At 37.5% G+C, this 19,739-nt stretch overlaps 1 pseudogene across 1 annotated transcript in view; it reads left to right on the forward strand.

The window, feature by feature from the left end:
- Window positions 1-1,006: 1,006 nt before the first annotated feature.
- The window catches only part of LOC309867647 (myocyte-specific enhancer factor 2A-like), a 1,299,761-nt pseudogene continuing 1,281,028 nt past the window's right edge, over window positions 1,007-19,739 (forward strand). Inside the window, exon 1 of the transcript in view lies at window positions 1,007-1,060. The product of the transcript in view is annotated as a myocyte-specific enhancer factor 2A-like (transcript). The remainder of the gene's footprint in view (window positions 1,061-19,739) is intronic.

Raw genomic sequence — 19,739 nt, forward strand, 5'->3', positions numbered from 1 at the left:
TGAATTACAGAGATAAATGGAATAATAATAAAAAAAATCCTGTTCTTGAAGGATTTATGGTCTCAGGAATACGGACTTAGAATTTATTATACAAATAACCACAGAGCATAAGGTGCTATAGTTTACTCTATCCGGGGGAACTGAATCTTGATAAATTAGGAGAATTTTATTAAATGGCTAAAAGGAACAATATTTCATTTAATAAGTGGACATTATTATGAAATCATATGGTGCCTTTATGGATTGACAGTAATTTGGGTGGTAGCGAGGGCAGTTTGCAAGAATCATTTGTAAGGGCAGATTGGGGCTACCCAGATTATTAGTTCATCCTTTGACATGGAGGACATCAGAAACTTTCCAAGGATATTTCCAAGGATATTTTCCAAGCAGAGAAATTCTGGCGCCAGAGTCCCTGAGTTCATATTCCAAGCCCTGCCCTTTACTGTGTGTGTTACCTTGGACATATTATTTAGGATCTCTCTGCCTCAGTATCCTTATTTATAAAATGGTGACGATAATTAAACCAAAAAGATGCTGTTTGGATTGAATGAGTTAAGATATATCAGGTACATGGAAAAATTCTTGGCACATAGAAAAATCCCAATAATTTGTTGCTCTTGTTGCTTTTACTATATGCATTGAGAAAAACTCAAAGCTTATTTTCAGCCAGAGCTAGAGGCACAAAAAGATTCCAGGGATTTCTTAGGGGTGAAGTTAACAAAGCTTCAAGTTAACTACCAATATGTAACCAGGAATTTCAACTAATATATGCCTATGTGCAGCGTAGAAATAAGTTTGAAATTTGTATAACATTTCCATGATTTACAAACTTAGAGAACTTAAATTTTCCAATTTGTGTTTTCTTTTAGATCTTCTACAAAATTTCAGCTGTAGCCCTTGCACCAGAAGGTGAAATAATAGAAGCTGTGTACGATGCATTAGGGTATTGAAGAAAATACATTTTGAATTAAATGTTTGGAATATAAGGAAGGAAAGGTGATTGAAAATGGGGCGGAAGAAAATTCAAATCACACGCATAATGGATGAGAGGAATCGACAGGTAAATGAAAATTTTAACTTATTTATTCTTGATGTAAATTTTTTTTTTTCATTTTAACTTTTTATTTTTTATAAACATTTATTTTTATCCACAGGGGTACAGGTCTGTGAATCACCAGGTTTACACACTTCACAGCACTCACCAAATCACATACCCTCCCCAATGTCCATAATCCCACCCCCTTCTCCTAAACCCCCTCCCCCCAGCAACCCTCAGTTTGTTTTGTGAGATTAAGAGTCACTTATGGTTTGTCTCCCTCCCAATCCCATCTTGTTTCATTTATTCTTCTCCTACCCACTTAAGCCTCCATGTTGCATCACCACTTCCTCATATCAGGGAGATCATATGTAAATATTTTTTTTATAAAGAGGAGCATAGGATAGAATGGTTGAATTTTTCTTAAATTTTATTCCAGGACTATTTCTGTTTTTAAACTAAATAAAAAATTTAAACACTTTTATCTTGTCATCATGTGCTTTAAAGAAACTTTTTCTTACTACAAAAATCATAGATGTTGGTTCTAGAAAATATAGGGGAAAAGAAGAGATCACTGTAGTCCCACCGTTACTGTCCATTGTGTAGATTTATTGTAATATACTTATTCTTTTGTTCATTTGATTATGTTTGTTTTTAATAGGTTAATTATTATTATAAATTATCACCTCTATTTTCATAATTAGGGAATACCTAAGTTAACTATGGTTATCAGTGAATGAGCTTTAGTCACTTAAATTTTCTGGTTAACCAACAAATAAAGAGAATTTTTTTATAACTCATATTATCACAAATATTCCCAGAACAGTTATTATATTGATCTCAGTTTTAATTGATAAAATATATTGAACTTAATTTTTAGCACCAGTGTCAATAATCCCTTGTAAGTTTAAGATAATTATAATACTGATATATGAAGACTAGAAATTGTAAGAGTTTAGAGCAGGGATTGGCAAACTGTGGTTCATGGGCACGCTGGCTCTTTTGACAAACAAATCATTGTTAGAAAACTGCCATGTGCATTTGTTTACATATTGTCTGTGCCTGATTTCACATTGTAACAGCATAATTGAGTAGTTGCCCATAGGCCTAAAATCTTTACTCCTGGCCTTTTAAGAAGACGTTTGCCATGCTCTTGGCTTACAGGAAAGAAGGAAAAATAGTTTCATAGAATATTGTAAATAATCTAGTAGTCACAGCATATGCAGGAGGGGTAGATTCTGCTCTGGAAAGTTTACCTCTCAGGAGAAGTTTCCAGAAAAGCTGGTTTCTGGAAGCTTACCAGGAACAGAACAGCACTAAAGATAAAATCTGCAGAGTCTGAGTAGTAATTCATCTGGTAATATGGATATAATTGGAGACAAAACTCAGCTGAATAGCTGATAGAGAAGTTAGTGGAAGTGATTAGAGTTGTCACTGGACCTAAATGAAGAGAACTCCTGTTTCATCTCGTGAAAATTCTTCTGATAAAATGTAAGGCTCACACAGTATGATCCTTTATGAAGGTTGATAAAACAGGGGAGAGTGATAAAATAACTATTCCATCATGATTCTAAGCAAGCTTGCAAGTAAATGTCCCTTCATAAATCTGAGGACTGTGTCACATAGAGGGAACATGGGGGACCTGCTTCATGAACACATGCAATATTAATGTAAAATAGGGTTTATTCGGGGAATAACATAAAAGCAGAGAACTGGCAAAGGACGTAACATTCCCTGAACTCTAATTATCCCATAGAGAGTCATGATTAAATTCAGCATAGATACACTGGATCTACCAGTGGAAAAGACGTCCCATCTTTAGAGAGAAAAAGGAGCTAGACATATGTAAGTGACTGTGTAATGGACTTTTTAAGATAAGGAAATGATATTATTAAAAGATGAAGCTTGCCACTATACTCAGCAACTAGAATTAGCCTGAATTAATAATTAATATGTTGAGTTTACCTAAGTCATTTTCTTACTAAGCTGCCAGATGGGGCAAGGGTAAGGGTGTCTGAATTTCTTCTCAGGAGATTTTGGCAAAGAATGCAGAAACCATACTGTGGAGGTAGTTAGACAATTTGGTTTTTAGGTTTGATTAGGCACAGACGTAATTGGTCATTTTTAACTTCTGGATTTTGAGTTAAAAGTTTCATTATTCTTGAATTAAAATGGGGGAAAAAGGTTTCTGTGCTGAAGAGAATATGTGTCACTTATTCATCCAAATTTGAACATTTACCATATCAGAGAGAGACTGTTAAGCACTGGAGACTCATTCAAAACATATAGCCTACAGAAGAAATTTAACTATGTGGCAGATAGATGCTAAGCTTAGGTGCTGGGAGGGTTTATGGAAGGAACTACCAAACTCTGGGGTTGTTTAGAGAGCAGTACTGAAGGAGGTAACAGCGAATAGAGTTTTTAATGATGGATTTTTGGAGCTACTAAGATAAAATCACACTTCAAGTCATTAGAAGAGTGAGTTAAAACTCTTGGGGTTGACACTACCATGCACTTAAGAGCTGCTTCACCTCACTTCAATTCTACTTGGAAGCTTTCACTTGACTTCCATTTGGGAGCTTCTAGTGAAACCTTGTGTTGGTCCTTCTTGGCATAATGTGTTTCTCTTTAGAAAGTTAATTTTGTATTAAAGTATAACATAAAAGAAAAGCACACAAATCCTAAGTGTGGCTAAGAGAGTTATTGCAAAAGTACATGGCCACGTAACCAGCATATCCCAGTGCACCACACCAGAAACTCTCTGTCTTGTCTCCCAGGCATTATCTCCATGCCCCAGGGAAGGAAAATCATTCACTGAACTTTCTAACACATAGGTTAATTACCCCTGGTTTTGAATTTATGTGAACAGCATGTGTTCATTTAGGCAACATTATGTTTGTGAAATTAATGTTAGTGTTGCATGTGGGTATATATGTAGATGTATTTTATAAATCTACATATTCATATATGTTTTCATTGATGTATGATATCCCATTGAGTGGATAGAACACAATGTGCACACTTATTTTTTCTACTGTAAATAGAATTTTGGGTTGTTTTCTACTTTGAGACTATTATAAAGAGTGCTATTTTGAATACTCCCATGTGTGTCTTTGGTACCTATGAATGCTTGGGTATATGCCGAGGGGTACAGTTGCTAAGTCAGAGAATATACCTGTGATAGCTTTAATAACAATAGTTTTCTAAAGTGGTTGTACTGATTTATAATTTTTGCTCTGCTAACAGGGTGTGAAAGTTCCAGCTGCTCAGCTGCTCTAAATATTCACCATTACTAGTTTTTATCCCTTTCATTTTAGCTGTTCTGGTGGGTGAGCAAAAGTAACATTTTAATTTTAAGTTTCTGTGATGTTTGATGAAGTTGATCACCTTTTCATATCTTTCCTGGCCCTTTAGATACCTTCTTTTATGACTTACCTGTTAAGTCGTACCTCACTACCTTTTCTTAGGCAGTCTCCTTGACTGCTTTTTTCTTAGTAATTATTAGTATACATTCTGTATATAATATATTCTGAGTGTTTTGTTCATTGTGTGCATTTCAAATAACTTCCCTCATATCATGGCTTGCCTTTTCACTTTTTCAATCCTTTTTTTTTTTAATGTTGTCCAGTTTCTCTTCTATTTTTTTCCTTTATAGCTAATGCTCTGTGTTGTGTTGGAGAAACACTTACCTATCATAAGTCCATAAAGATTGTTTTTATGCTTTCTTCTGCCTTTTACCTTTCATGTTTTAGATCTGTTATCCATTTTTAATTTAGTTTTGTGTATGGTTTGAGGTGTTGGGTTAAGATTTGTTTTCCTGATAAATACTCAGTTCACCCAGTACAGTTTGTTTTAAGAACCATCCTTCCTCCATTGCATGACAGGGGTTGCCTTTGCTGTGAATCAAGGAATCATACACATGTGGGGCTGTTTCTGAACTCCGTTTTGTTCCATTTGTGTATTTTATATCCTTGCTCAATTCTGTACTATTTTAATTACTGTAGTTTAATATTTGGTAGTAGAAATTCTCTACCATGGTATTCTGCATGACTGAGTGGTTGTTCTTGTCATTTTTCTTTCCAAGTGAAACCAAGTGTCAATATTCACTTAAGAGATGGGCGCCGGGGTGGCTCAGTGGGTTAGGCTGTTGCCTTCGGCTCAGGTCATGATCTCAGGGTCCTGGGATCGAGTCCCGCATCGGGCTCTCTGCTCAGCAGGAAGCCTGCTTCCTTCTCTCTCTCTCTCTGCCTGCCTCTCTGCCTACTTGTGATCTCTCTCTATCAAATAAATAAATAAAATCTTTAAAAAAATATTCACTTAAGAGAATCAACAAAATAAACTTACTGGAATTCAGATGTATGGATTGATTTAGGAGAACTGAAATCTTTACAGTATTAAGTCTTGTAATCCATAAATAGATATGGTTACCTTACATTTGTTTTTTATTAATGTACAGGTCTAAACATTTTTTATTTTGTTTATTTTTAGGTATTGGAATTTTTTTAGTGTCATTATGTTTTTCCCCAGATTTCATTATTCTCGATGCTTGTTGGTAAGCCTATAAAAGCTTAGTTCATTTTTTTAATGTTGACTTTGTGTCTAGCAATCTTGCAAAATTCACTTTCAAAATTTACTTATTTCTAATAGTATAAGTTGTACATTATTTTGGATTTCCTATGTAAACAGTTGTGTTGTCTGTGAACAGTGAATTACACTTTTTGAAATCCTTTATTACATTATCTTGTTTCATTGCACTAGCTAGGACCTCTAGAATAATGAATAAATGTGAAGGTAGTGGGCATCCTTTGTCTCATTCTCAACTTTAGGAAAAAACATTCAATATGTGATCATTGATTATGGTATTTACTGAGAGTTTTTCTAAAAGATCCCTTTTATCAGAATAGAAAAGTTTTCTGCTATTTCTAATGCCACTGTTTTTATCCTGAATCAGTATTGAATTTTATCAAAAGCTTTTTCTGAGTTTATGTAGATGATTCTATGGTATTTTTCTCCCCTTTTTTCTTTAATGTAGTATCCTATGTTGGTTGATTTTCAAATGTTAAAGCATTTGAATGCTTTAAAAATGTATTAATTGAAATACACCTTTATATATATCACTTGATTTGATTGTTCTTACCCCATTTTTTATTTATGTGAGTATGTGTGTGTGTGTGTGTGAGTTTAGTCTGAAATTTTTTTTTCTTGTAATGTCATTCTTAGGTTATGACAAGTTATGCTGGCCTTATAGAATGAGTTGCGAAGTGTTGTTTCTAGTTCTCTGGAGAAGTTTGTGTAATAGTAATATATTTCTTCTTTGAATACTTGGAAAAGTTTACCAGTAAATCTGTTTGTCCTTGGAGTTTACTGTGTGAGAGTTTTTTAATGTAAATATTTAATTTCTGTAAGAGATAGACTGATTCCTACTCTTCTACTTTTTCTGCCAGTTGGGTAAGTTGGGTTTTTCAAGAAATTCTCTATTTTATTTAAATTGTTAATATTATGGATATTCAACGTGCATATGCTCTAATTTTCTTCATATTGCTCATATTCTCTTTTATATTTTGTCTTCCATTCCTTATATTGTTACTTCGTGTCTTTCTTTCCCTTGATCACTGAGATTATGTCAGTTTTATTAACCTTTCTTTTCTTCTTTTTCTATTGTGTTATGTTAGTCACAATAATTATTAACCCTTTCTAAGAATGAACATTTTAGCTCACGGGTTCTGAGCTGTGTCTGCCAGAGAGATGCCTGGGGAATGAGACAGGGTTTAATGAAATAAAAGGTGAGCCCAAAAAAGGACCTGCCCTCTCCCCACAGGTCTGCTTCTGGAAATGACATTTGTGGTCCAGGGACCCTCCTGGGGGCCATCTTGGGGGTGATGGGCTAAAGATGGAGAACCACATGGACCACTGCAGTCACCCCTAGAACAGAGTTAATCCCTTCCAAATATTCTTGGACATGCTGGCTCCACAGAAAATTCATGAATTTATGAGACTCTGCCAGCTCCAGCTGATTTCTTCTGACTTGCTAGAACTAGAATCCATTGTCTTAATTAATACCTTTGGGGAGACCCTTCCACTCCTGGGAAGCTGCCTGCCCAGAGTGGTTGAGGGGACCTCAAAAGAGACAGATCCCTGAGACCTTGGAGGACAGGGCCAGGCTTCTCTGAAGCAGAAGGAAGCTTTAAATCAGGAGAATGAGCCTCACTTACAGGTGGGGGTCCTGAGAGAATGGTCAAGGTCTGGCCCTGCTTTGACCCGTAGGTTTCCTGTCGGGTCATGTGGGCCTTCAGTGGCTGGACACCTGGCTACAATCAGTCTTTTCACCTCCCCCCATGCCTGTAGAAGTGAGATCACTTTTGATTTCAGGGTAAAGTTAGAGCAACTGTCTCCTAGAAGTTGGCTGGCCTCCCCATCCCCCAATGCAACTGCTGTGCTCTGGTTGTCAGGCAACTGTTTACCTTAGAGGTAGAGAGCCCCCCAAGGTTCTGAGCCTTCAGTTGAGACCCAGAGAACACTGGCCTTTGGAGGCAGAGCTGGGGAGCTCTCCATAGCCCTGGATGGCCTCCTGCCTACCATAGATCCACTTTCCACTTGGTCCTAGACCACCTGTGCGGTCCTCTGCTGGTGATTTCTGAAAGCTGGAGACACGTTTCAGGTCTCCGTGGATTTCCCTGGGAGATCCTGGTATAAACTGTGATACTGGTTTTACCAGTGAAGAAACAACACATTTTAGAGAAGTGTGAAGGTGTCAGGCAAAAGGTGTTTCGCCCACGCTGAAGTCTGTGGAAAAGGCAGTGAGAATATGGAACCGCTGACACAAGCTGATGATGCCCGAGGTCTGCCCGGGGCGGAGGCCAGTCTTCCCAACTTAACATCCTCGTGCTTATCAGCAGTAAATACAAACCACTGTAGGCTGTCTCTTCAGAATACTCTTGACTTTCTGAAAAAGTTACTGAAGGGCCAGCCTCCTAAATCATCTCAAGAGACTGGTCACAGACCCATCTTCAAAGCCTCAGAAGAGAAGGGAGAAGACCTTGGGGAGAAAACACTGGGTGATGTGACTAAAAACCCTCCTGATCTCCAGAGTCCAGAACGGCTCGCCCAAGAAACTGCGAGATGGAAGCAGAGACTCCAAGAAATGGAGCAGGAGAAAGAAAGGCTTGAACAGTCAAACGCAGGATTCCAACAGGCCCTGAACGAGAAAGTCAGCCAGTTAGTACCCGTGGGTGAAAACCTGCTGAAAACCTTCCCCGAGCCCACACACCTTGGAGATCATTTGGGTCATGTCAACTGTGAGGTCGAGGAAAAGAGGGAAACAGAAAATGACGATGGCCCCATCCACGGGTCAGAGGGAGATCTGAAGGGTGTCACTGATGATGCTGATTCCAATGTGTCCCTTCAAAGTGCTGAAGCGAAAAAGCAGGAACTAGCCAGACAATTGCAGGAAGGAAAGCAAATGAATGAGGAGCTTATGGCACAAATAACAGATCTTCAAGCCAAGGAGGCCTCTTTGCAGCGTGAAAATTCACAGCTTGAAGAGGAGATTCAGCAGCTGAAACAGAAGCTTCAAACTCTGCCTCAATTATATCAAGAATGCATCAGCCCCGTTGAGAGAAAATGGTCTGAGGCAGAAGAGCAGTGTGCAGACATTAAGTGGAATCTTTCCTGCACACGTAGAAACATCAAGGCCATGTCTCAGACTCGAGACTTCTACAAGGAAATCGCTGAAGACACCAGGAGACAATTGGAGGAAAATGCCATACACTATCAAAAGGGGATCCTCTTCCATGCAAAGAGAGCTCAGGAAAGCTGGATGGCAGCTGTGCTGACCGAGAGAAGCCTCAAAAAGCTAAAGAAAGAAAGTGATTACAACAGGCAAATGTTGGCCAAAGCAAAGTCCAACTTCCAGCTTTTCCCAAGTGGCCCTTTTACTCCTGCTCCTCCACCAGCTGCCCACAGAGGCCCAGAAATGTCAGAGAACCCCTGGATCATCAGCACCCCCAGGAAGGAGAAGAGCCAGGACTTGAGGGCCCAGGCAGCTGGGCCACACCACCAGAGCCCCCTGAGGATTTGACTGAACTCACCGCAGGCCGGTCCTGAATTCCCACAACCACAGCATAACATCTGCATGTGTTTTCTGTCTTTAAAGTTATTTTGACTTATCTCTTTTTAGTTTAGGTATTATTTAGATAGATAGTTAGATAGTTATTTAATTTATAGTACAATTGCTTTTATTCAAGTAGATTTAGCATTATAGTTTTCAGATAGTATTTTTCCATTAAAGTGTCATTTCCTATAATTCTTACAGATGTATTATTTTCACCAGACCCTCTAGAACTAGAAAATATTAAATTAAAGATTTAAGTTAAAGATATCCAGTTACTTTAACAATTATCAAAATTTGGCATGGATACAAACATTTAAAATAATCAACATTTTTTTTAAGAACGTTTTTCTATGGCATGAACATTTTTGTGTGCTGTTTTCATACACATAAGCTTGTATTAGACATCTGCACAAGTCAATTAATATGTATTTGAATAAATTTTGATTTGAAAAACTGGGGAAAAGAAAACCCTAAAACAACAATTTCCTATTCCAACTTCATAAAATTTTGATTATCTTAGCAGAGTTTAGTTACAATTTTTTCTCCCTTTGTTAACATTTAAAACTTTTTCCCTTTTCTTTAAGTTATTGTTTGCTAAATGTTTCGACATTTCTCAATTTATGTAGCGAAAATAAAAGTTTTTCAGAGATGGCAAGCAAACAGACCTCCCCCATGCAGTTTACAAGGCACTTTTAGTCAGTTTGGCGGTAACAGAGAGTAATAGAATAGTAAAGAAAGCTGCCAATTTTTAAAACAATTTTAAAGAGAGAAAGAAATGATGTTCACACAATTTGTATAATATGCAAAATATACCTAGCTCGTATATACACAAAAGGAGAATTGCCCAATGTATCAGATAGATGCTTGCCCTCTGTTTCTAGGGGGAGCTGTTCCCACTCTTGGGCCTGCCTGGAGGGAGGAGGGGGAAAGTGGTGCCATCAGGGCCCTAGGGAAGGCAGATTTAGTTCCAGGCCACCACAATAATGCAAATGTCACCATAAAGCACATAATTCATTAATTAATATTTTTTATGGAAATCAAATAAAAAAAGCCTTGTTTAAAAAATATTTTTTGTTATTATTTTATTTATTTATTTGAGAGAGAGAGTGAGAGTGAGAGAGAGCATGAGAGGGGAGAAGAACAGAGGGAGAGGCAGACTGCTCGTGGATCGGGGAGCCCCATGTGGGACTCGATCCCAGGACTCTGGGATCATGACCCGAGCTGAAGGCCGTTGCTTTGCCAACGGAGTCCCCCAGGCACCCAAATTAAAAAATATTTTCTTGCTGAAAACTGCTAACCGTCATCTGTGCATTTAGCAAGCTTTAATCTTTTAGCTGGGAGGAGGGTCTCGTTTCAGTATTGATGCACGTTGATCAGGGTGGTGGTTGATAGAAAACTGTGACAATTTCTTCAAAGACGACGACTACCAAGGTTGCCGCATCAGCCTACCCTTCCTGTCATGAAGACTTCTGGTAGCGGGCAGGGCTGTGGAGGGACGTGAACAAATTGGAGCGCAGATGGTTGGGAATGTGAAACAGTGCAACTGGTGTGGAACATGGTGCGAAGTTTCCTCCAAAAATTAAAAAATACTCTATGATCCAGTAATCCCACTTCTGTATTGCGGAAAACTGAAATCAGGATCTGAACGGGGTTTCTGCATTTCTAGGTTCGTAGGGCACTATTCCCAGGAGCCCATGGATGGATGGATGGGCTGAGAGAATGTGGTGTGAATGAGTAAAGAAAATGTAATATTATTCTTTAAAAAGAAGGAAATTCTGTCACACATTACAATATGAATTAAACTTAAGGATATTGCGTTACACAAAATAAGCCAGTCTCTCTCTCACACACACACACACACAAACACACACACACACACACACCAGATTTTCTGAGTCCCCTTATATGAGATCTCTAAAGTGGTTGAAAATAATATAAAATAGGGACACCTGGGTGGCTCAGTAGGTTAAAGCCTCTGCCTTCGGCTCAGGTCATGATCCCAGGGTCCTGGGATCGAGCCCCACTCTGGTCTTTCTGCTCGGCGGGGAGCCTGCTTCCTCCTCTCTGCCTACTTGTGATCTCTGTCTGTCAAATAAATGAATAAAATCTTAAAATAATAATAAAAATAAAATAAAAAATAAAGCAGTCAAATTTCTACAAACAGAAATTGGAACCATGGCTCCCAGGGCTGAGGGGTGGAAGAACGGGGTTGTTCTTCCCTGGGCATAGAGTTTCAGATTTGCAAGATTAAAATTTCTAGCAATCCTTGCACAATTATGTGAATTTAGTTAGTAATACAAAACAGCAAACTCAAACTCGCGTGAGAACATATGTGTCCTTCCTATCCCCCCAGAATCAAATCAGAAGTTTGGGAGTTAGCAATGAGGAGGAAGCTGGTGTCTTATTTTCCTATTACTCTATGATGTTTGGGTGCCCTGATTATATACCTCTGCAGAATATCCTAGATATAACCTCAAGATAGAGATTATTCTAAAGGCACCTGAGTGACTCAGTGCCTGAGGAATCCAGTTCTTGCTTTGGGTTCAGGTCATGATCTCAGGGTCCTGGATGGAGCCCTGAATCTGGGCTTGTCCCTCGCACTCCTCCTCCCCCACGTGCATGCTCTCTCTCTCTCTCTCAAATAAATAAATAAATAAATAAATAAAATCTTTTTAAAAAGAGAAAGATGATTCTACCTAGAGAACATTTCTCAGGTAGGTCTTCCTATCTCAAATGTAGCTGGTGATTAAACCCAGTCATATCACTCCCCTCTTTTTTTTTTTTTTTTTAACAGAGAAAGCAGCAAGCAGGAGGAACAAAGGAACAACAGGCAGAGAAAGAGGAAGAAACAGCCTTCCTACTGAGCAAGGAGTCCTATGTGGGGCTCCATCCCAGGACCTTGTGATCATGACTTGAGCCTAAGACAGACACTTAACTGATTGAACCACCCAGGAGCCCCGTCCTCCTGGAATCTCAAAACACTTCCCCATTTTGTAATCCAAACAGGTTTACCAGCAAAACAGGTTGTACCAGGCCATGCTGGGGGTCCTGAAGACTGTTAACGTTCAGTCATTACAAAATGAAATTAATATTTGAGCAAATATGCACCATTTATTGTGTTTATAGACTTATTTTTTGTTATTGCCTGTTTAATTTTCTCCTTAATCGGGATTGATTTTAAAAGCTGTTTGCATATACAAACCTCTTTTCTTTCATACTGCATTATACTCAGGGCAGAGGTATCCAGTGAAATTTGGTAAGTTCAAACATAAAGCAGAAATTTTCTTCATAATTAGGTTAAGTTTTTTTTTATCAAGACTTGAGGAGATGCTTAGAATTTTAGGCCCTTAAGACTTGATACGGGGAATGTTAATACCATGTCAGGAGCACTTTGTTTCATTTTGCTTTCTAATTTGTTGGCATTCACTGATTAAGCACATAATTAACAAGCTAGTATAACAGGAGAAGGCATTAGGGAGTGGTTTTTCTTGGGTCATTCAGGTCTTCAGTTATCATCAGCAATTGTATTAAGTGTTATCTATTTGCTTTGTAAAATGTAGTTGAGATATTTGAAAAGAGGAGTTTGAATCAGTCATTTCATTTAACCCTTCTTGTTAATATGGAAAATTGGAAGTTGTAGTAACTTGTTTCACAATACAAACTGCGATATTTGACATTAAAGTATTATTGGAATGATAGTGTCTACACTGTTTTAATTTGTTTCAGATTACTTCTTTACAAGATGTATCCATGTGATTTTGTGATATTGTCTTGTGTAATTTCTGCTCCGGTAATTATCATATAGAAACTTAAAACTTATTTTAAGAATAAGATTGAGAAGTTGTCAGTGTTTATCATTTTTGTTCACAGCAAGCACTCACCTGTTGTCATGGTATCTCATGACATGAGTGGCTCGGTTGGTTTGCCATCTGCCTTTGGTTCAGGGCTCAGGTCATGTTCTCAGAGTCCTGGGATTGAGCAGCAGAGTTGGGCTCCCTGCTCAGCAAGGAGTCTGCTTCATCCTCTCCTTCTTCCTCTCCCCCTGCTCGTACTCGCTCTCTCTCTCACAAATAAATATATAAAACCTTAAAAAAATAAGTGAGCTGAACTGTGGTTGTGCGTAACTGTTAAAAGCATGCCTCGGTTAGACAACTTGACTGACTTTGCTATGTGACCTTGGTAGGTACCTTCTTAGTCTTTCAGTTTCCTTTTGAGGATAATAATGAGATTATTGTTGGCTTGCCTTTGTTGCTGTTCCTAACTGCATCTAAAGCAGTTAGGATATTGGTTAGCATATGATAAATACTGCTGTTGCAGTTGCTGTTATTGTCATCATCTCATTAAGTCTTTCTCAAATCTTAATCCCATATGATAGTACTTACTTCCTTGCTTTCTCTCTCTCTCTCACTCTCTTTTTTTTTTTTATTAAGGACTTCATATAACTGCTGTATATTACATATTCCTCATTCATTGTGTGATGTAGGCTTCCCCAACTAGAATGCAAACTCCGTGAGATCAGTCATAGAGATGTAGAGATTTTTCACTAGAACCTAGAAAGGTGTCTGGAGTATATTGGATACTCAGTAAACATTTTCTGAATGAACTCTATTGAATTCTATTCCAAATAGTAACTAGATATTGGGGATATAAAAATGCATGAAGTTCTTTCTCTAAAAAAAACATAAAGTATAGAATAGAAGAGGCTCATACTTAAACAAAACTCAGTATGATTTTACTCCCCCCCACCTCCCAGAAGTGATTGTGATGGTAAGAGTATTCCTGAGGTTGCTGTCACAGAAGGTGCCTTTAAACTGAGGAAGATTGTTTAAGAGATGGGGGCACCCTGTTTTCTAGCAGAGGTGAAAATTTGAGCGGAATTACAGAGCTTGAAGTCCAGGTTAACAACAATGTAGGCTGATTAGAAACGGAGGGACTGGGTGACTCAGTTGGGTGTCTGACTGGATTTGGCTCAGGTCATGATCTCAGGGTTCTGCAGTTGGCCCAGGTTTGGTTCCATGCTTGGTATGGAGCCTGCTTAGGAGTCTCTGTCTCTCTTTCCCTTTGCTAAATCCCCTCTCCCCAACTTGCTTGCTTATTCGAATGCAAGCTGCTCCCTCTCAAAAAAAAAAAAAAAAAGGTAGAGGGTCTAGCTAGGAAGTTGGTGGGGATCTCGGAATCAGATTTGGGAGTAATAGCAATTGGAGATGCAGGTTGTCTAGCCCTTGCCTGGACAGAAGCAATGAGATTTGGAGATTTAATATATGAAATTTAATGATAACTGGATGTAGCACTAACATTTTAGTTCAGGTTTTATTTTGAAGGTAAGAGTATGTTTCATTATAGAATATTATAAAAGAATTTGATTTTTTAAAATATTTCCTTTTAGAAATTGAGAACTATGTACAAAACACTAATTCCCGATAACAATTGATTATTTATTGATTTATTTTTAAAGATTTTGTTTATTTGTCAGAGAAAGAGTGAGAGAGAGAGAGACTACAAGAGTGTGCACATAAGCTGGGGAAGTAGCCCGCATAGGGAAAAGTAGGCTGGCTCCCTGCTGAGCAAGGAGCTGGGTATGGGATTCAATCCTAGGATCCTAGAATCATGATCTGAGCCCAAGGCAGATGCTTAAACCGACTGAGCCAATCAGGTGCCGCTCAGATTTGTGTTTAATTGGTAATTTAATATGGGTCAAATTGCTAAACTTTAATTTGAGAACCCATAAAAAAAGCGCTCCACTTTGAATTACTTGATTTTAGAAATTGGTGATGAAACTTTAAGGAGTTTTTTTTCATTTCAGTGTAATTAGATTAAAAGCTAAAATTGGCTTTTTAAAGCAAGCTCTTTTTAACCTTGCCAAAAAAAGCTTATTTGTGTGTGTGTATGTCTTAAAAGTTCAGGCTTTTAATATTTAATTTATTAATACAAAAAGAATATTTGGCAATTTGTATTTTTCCCCTCTAGAGAAGGGGTTGATTTGAAATGGAAATAAAATTATAGTATCACAGTAATTAATATTGCTGAATCAGATTCTAAAGATTGGCAATTCTTTCCATGGAGAAATTACCATTTTTATTTGATGTAGCAGATTTACTTGGGAGTTGGTAGAGTCATCCAGTCATGCATTTCTAAATTATTGGATGAACAACATCATAATTGGTCCTGGCCAATCTGGGTGAGCAAGGTGGGGACTGAGGGAAGGGGCTTTTACCATCTTTCCTTTATACCTAAAGGCCTTATTGTTATTCAAAGCAAACTGGATTATTCTTTATGTACTGATCCTTGCTTAGTATTCACCAGTGTTCCTTTTTTAAATATGAATTATTGACATCAGTTTTATGTGCACTTTGACAATCTTATGTTCATTATTTTCATTTCATTATTACCTTTAAAAGACAGTGAAAGCTACAAGCATACATGTATTTGAATACAAACATATTTTACGGCAATGCAGATCACTGACCCTCTGACAATTTTCTTTTATAAATGAGAACATAATACAGTGAATACTTCCAATATTTTAGCAAAGTACACATTCAGTAGGCTGTGTGTACAAGGTAAATAGAAAGCATATCATGGGATCTAGAGTGTAGGAAAATGGGACCTAGGAACCCCAATTTGTGAATCTAGGGAGTTACAGAATATTACTGAACATCTAAGTAATACTTAACTGAAAAAATAGGTTAGTGACATTAGAAATTCTCCATTGGCTAACATTATGTTTTTATTAGGCAAATACCACAAATGACTTAAAAATTTATTTTCCTATTTTTCAGCATGTATTTGTGGAGCTATCTGCTGGGCATAGTGTTGAGAGTTGGAATGTATAATGACAAAACATATTTAGTTCAATTTTGGAGTTAAGAACACTTACCCATCTCATTTTTTTTTTCCTTTAGGAATTGCATTTTGTGAAAAAGGAGCAAAGAATAATTTTCTGCGAGGATCATATGAAGTGCACTTTCTTGCTGATATATCATTTCTAGTAAGATATTTTTCATTATGTTATGAAGGAAATAAACACAATGGAAATTATTTCCTTTATTAAAATAAGATGGTCTTGTGAGCTTGAATAGTAGTCTTTTTGGAGTTCATTTTGTGGCTTAATGTAGATTAATTAAGGGAATTTATAATGTCCATTTGAAGCACATTCTTCTGTACACTGACAGTTTTTCATATATTTCATCTGATACCGCTGAGATAATCCTAACTTTTTCATTGTTCTCATTTCATCTTCCATATCATTTACCCTTATTTAAAAAAAGAAAAAAACCTGAAGTAGTCCATATTTTCTGTGACAATAAATAGAAGAAAGTGTGGATTTGAGGACATGAGTTAGATATAAGCTGAGAAAGATGTTCAAATGAAAGATGAAGTGTACAAATATTTCCTGAAAATATCTTAGGAAGGGTCAAAGAAAAAAGTTAAGCAGAGTTAAGAGATTTTTTTAAAATGTCAACTTAACATTTGTAACTTGAATTTGCCTCCTTAAATCATAGGTGCATATTTGCAAAGCTTTTGAGTAGGGTGTTTGACTTACAAATTTACAGTGGTCTAGGTTCATGGTTCCAGATTGTAAGATGTATGGTGCTCTTCAAAAGTTTTCATGGGGGCACCCACATGGATCAGTGGGTTAAAGCCTCTGCCTTTGGCTCAGGTCATGATCTCAGGATCCTGGGATCGAGCCCCACATGGGGCTCTCTGCTCAGCAGGGAGCCTGCTTCCCCTCCTCCCCCCCTCTCTCTACCTGCCTCTCTGCCTACTTGTGATCTCTGTCTATCAAAAAAAAAAAAGTTTTCGTGACTGAAACTTTATCTGAATTCCTCCTGTATTCAAAATGGAAAAGAAGTTAGTTACATTAATACCAGAACATTTTGAAATAATAAAATTTTGAAAAATGTTAGTAGGGGATAGTTTTTGATGTGTTTTAACATTAACATTTTAAATAAATATTAGAACTCATTGATGTGCCTGATGATTATCTCAGTAAGAAAATGGAGTGGAACTTGACATTTATTTTTTGTACTTGTTTTAAGAACAGTTTTATTTAACATAAAATGTAAAATTTTGAGGGTATTAGGTGGTATTAAAACCTTATGACTTATAAAATGAATTCTTTGTTAAAGTACTTTACTGTGATACCAGTTTCTTTTTAAAAATTTTTTAATTTTAAATTTTTATTTCATTTTTTTTGAGAGAGAGGGGGATGGGGAGAGGTAGAGAGGAAGGGAGGGAGGGAGGGGGAAGGCCAGAGGTAGAGGGAGAGAGAGAATCTTAAGTAGGTTCCATGCCCAGTGCAGAGCCCAATGTGGGGCACTATCTCACAACCTGGAGATCATGATCTGAGCTGAATAAGAGTCATACGCTTAACAGACTGAGCCAGTCAGGCACCCCATGATACCAGTTTCTTATGTTTATATATTTTTCTTTTAAAACTTTGACAGAGGAAGCGTCCATTTTATGATATCTTTCAGTTTGGGGAAGTAGGAGAAAAGGCATAATTTTTTCAATTGAAGCAAAGTATCCTACAGGCCAGAACTTGTATACACACAGGCAGGATGGGAAAAATAGAGTCTAATTCCAATTTTTATTTTTTAATTTTTTAAGTATTTTATTTATTTATTTGACAGGCAGAGATCACAAGTAGGCAGAGAGGCAGGCAGAGATCGGGGATGCGGGCTCCCCACTGAGCAGAAAGCCTGATGCAGGGCTCTATCCCAAGACCCCATCATGACCTGGGCCAAAGGCAGAGGCTTTAACCCACTGAGCCACCCAGGTGCCCCTTTAATTCCCATTTTTAAATATAAACCTTGATGAGTGTTGTGTAAATCTTTGAATATTTGTTTTTTCTTTATATCTTATTTACATTTCTTTTGTCCATTAACTGTTTGAAACTAGATTTGAGTTCTAAATGCACTATAGGAATTTTAGCCATCTTGATGTCCATAATTCTGAACTCTGCACCTTCTGTGAACCTCAGGGATAGCTGTGGGCATAACTTCAGCTGTTATAGTTTGGGATCTGTTTAAACTTAATGAAATCCTTTATGATGCTTCTTCCACTAGGCTCTACATCTATGGATGTATACAGTGTCTTATTCTTCATGGCAGGCTTCTATGGCTCTGAGAGTTGTACTTGAGTTAATAAGTACTTGCTTAGGAGTTACTCTGAGTAATGCTTTCCTTTTGAACAGATTCATGTGCTGACTAAAGAGCTTCAGATTAGTTTTCCCTATAATTCTGTCCTAATTTGGGGTAGGGTGGAAATTGGGGAGGCTGGTACAGAGATTGGGCAAATTTTTTTTCTACCTTTTTCCCTCTCCTTTGTGTCTTGGAACTGCATTGGGCTCTTATATTTTAGGTCTGTGATCCACTTTTGAGTTAATTCTTGTTATGGTATGAAGTAAGGGATAAGATTTATTTCTCTGCTATAAAAATCAAGTTTTTCCCGAAGCAATTTTGAAAAGATTGTATTTTTCCCTGTTGAATTTCCTTGGTAACTTTGTTCAAAGTCAACTGACCATTAAATATGGGGGTCTTTTTTTAGGACCTTTTCATTTTATTGATCTGTATATCTATTTATCCCAATATTGTACTGTTTTGATTACTGTAGATTTGTAATAAGTCTTAAAATCAGGTAGTGTACAGCCTCTACCCGTGTTTTTTTTTTCCCAGCATAACAGTATTAACAGTATTCCTTGTTTTTTGTACCACACCCACTGCTCCATGCAAACCTTGCCCTAATACCCACCACCTGGTTCCCCCAACCTCCCACCCCCCACCGCTTCAAATCCCTCAGATTGTTTTTCAGAGTCCATAGTCTCTCATGGTTCACCTCCCCTTCCAATTTCCCCCCACTCCTTTCTCCTCTCTAACTCCCCTTCTCCTCCGTGGTATTTGTTAATGCTCCACAAATAAGTGAAACCATATGATAATTGACTCTCTCTGCTTGATTTATTTCACTCAACATAATCTCTTCCAGTCCCTTCCATGTAGCTACAAAAGTTGGGTATTCATCCTTTCTGATGGAGGACACTACATACTCCGTAGTGTATAGGGACCACATCTTCCTTATCCATTTGTCATCCTTGTTTTTCTGTTTCCCAGAGTTGTTTTTGTACTCTGCATCCTTTCCATATCTTTCCGTGTATTTTAGAATCAGCTTGTCAGTTTTTACAAAGAAGTCAATGAGATTTCAGTTGTGATTGCTTTTATCCTAGAGGCTACACTGGGGAGAATTGACCTGTGAAGAATGTTGAATCTTCTTGGTACCTCTCTCTGTTTAAGTTGTGTTTAGTTTTTCTTGGAGTTGTGTTTTCAACATAAGCATATTACATCTATTTTGTTATGTTGATCTCTCTTTTAAATTTTTATGTTAAGTGGTAATGTAAAAAAAATAAGGTTTTGTATGCGGACTCTTAATTGATTTTTTATTAGACTTTGTAATTTGTGATTCTGCCAAGCTCATTATTAGTTGTAGTAACATTTTTTTAAAAAAAAAGATTTGTTTATTTTAGAGAGAGAGTGAGACAGAAAGAGGGCACGAGTGGGAGAGGCAGGGGGGAAAAAGGGAGAGACTCTGTAGGGAGCC

This window comes from Mustela nivalis, assembly GCF_964662115.1.
Source record: "Mustela nivalis genome assembly, chromosome: 6".
Lineage (NCBI taxonomy): Eukaryota > Metazoa > Chordata > Mammalia > Carnivora > Mustelidae > Mustela > Mustela nivalis.